This window comes from Octopus bimaculoides, chromosome 2, assembly GCF_001194135.2.
Source record: "Octopus bimaculoides isolate UCB-OBI-ISO-001 chromosome 2, ASM119413v2, whole genome shotgun sequence".
Taxonomy (NCBI): Eukaryota; Metazoa; Mollusca; class Cephalopoda; order Octopoda; family Octopodidae; genus Octopus; species Octopus bimaculoides.
In genome coordinates, this window is record NC_068982.1 from 110602767 (window position 1) to 110604135 (window position 1369).

At 39.7% G+C, this 1369-nt stretch overlaps 1 protein-coding gene across 1 annotated transcript in view; it reads right to left on the minus strand.

Annotated features, from left to right (window-relative positions):
• LOC106884312 (probable ATP-dependent RNA helicase DDX10) overlaps positions 1 to 1030 on the minus strand; it is a 127153-nt gene extending 126123 nt beyond the window's left edge. Inside the window, exon 1 of the mRNA XM_052978609.1 lies at positions 1025 to 1030. The gene's annotated coding sequence lies outside the window, so the exon portion shown is untranslated. The remainder of the gene's footprint in view (positions 1 to 1024) is intronic.
• Positions 1031 to 1369: the final 339 nt, after the last annotated feature.

Here is a 1369-nt window from a genome sequence, read left to right on the forward strand (position 1 = left end):
TGTGTGTTTGTGTGCCTATGTTTGTCCCCCCCAATATCGCTTGACGACCGATGCTGGTGTGTTTACGTCTCCGTAACGTAGCGGTTCAGCAAAAGAGACTGATAGAATAAGTACTAGGCTTACAAAGAATAAGTTCTGGGGTCGATTTGTTCGACTAAAGGTGGTGATCCAGCATAGCCACAGTCAAATGACTGAAACAAGTAAAAAAGAGTAACACATTCTTCTGAGAAGGAGGGGCTATGCTTATGTTGTTGCTTAGCTCTAAATCAACCCTGATCAAGCTAATATATCATCAAAGTCATTCCACTCATGATCATCTCGTCTTTCTACTTCAAGACAGGACAGGACATGTTGCATGTAAGACAAACATTATCCCTTGTGCTTTATTCACTTTTTTGAAGAGGAAACGGTTCGGTTTGAGTGAGATTAATCTGCTACATCGAGCGAGTACGCTCAGACTGAAGAGGTTGATATTGAATTGGAATTCATGCAGATTGACGATTGTAAAGAAAACCCGATTATAAAACTGCTACGTGTGTTTTTCTTTTATTCGGTCAGAAAAGGCGGCTGGTGATTATTCCTTTAATTCTGGAATGTCTCCTCCAGTCAGGTATGTTCGATACAGTTGATAATCTGGTTGAGCTTCTGTTAGGAAACCATAGGTAAGGAAAAAGTTGAAGGTAGCTGCTGTTTTGAATAGGAGAGGCTGAAAAGTGTTTAGTGAAAGCTTTAGTGGGGATATTCTTTATTAATGATAGGAGGTCAAGAAACAGGCGTATTTAGTTTGGTTAGGAATAATACACAGTTTGATAGACAAAGAAGCAAGAACAATCGAACAGCAATGGAAATGTTGCCTAGAATGTTTGTGTGCAAATATTCTAGACAGCATATGTATCCATATTTTTGTAGATAGAGCATGAAACTTTGTGTACAGCCGTTTTGGCGCTGCCCATTTGGTATTACGATTTGACGCTGACTTACTTGACATTAGAAGTTGTTCCTCCCCAACTCTGTCTCTCTGTGTTTGATCATATTTTTTATGTGTATAAGGAGAAGGGAAAAATGTATGTGAATCGGAATCAGTTAATAAAATCGTAATCTCTCTTTCTTTCTCTTCCTCTTCTCTCTCTTTCTCTTCCTCTTCTCTCTCTTTCTCTTCCTCTTCTCTCTCTTTCTCTTCCTCTTCTCTCTCTTTGTGTATCTTTCGGCGCACGCACGTTTGTCTTGTGCCAAAAATTACTGGTGACGAAAAACAGGTTCAATGTCCAGTCAACCGTGTCAAGTCACCAGTGTCCAACGTAGGCAGTAATCTTATGAGAGTGATGTGTATTACGGTTACTTTTGATTATTTTTGCGATGTACGCCCTTT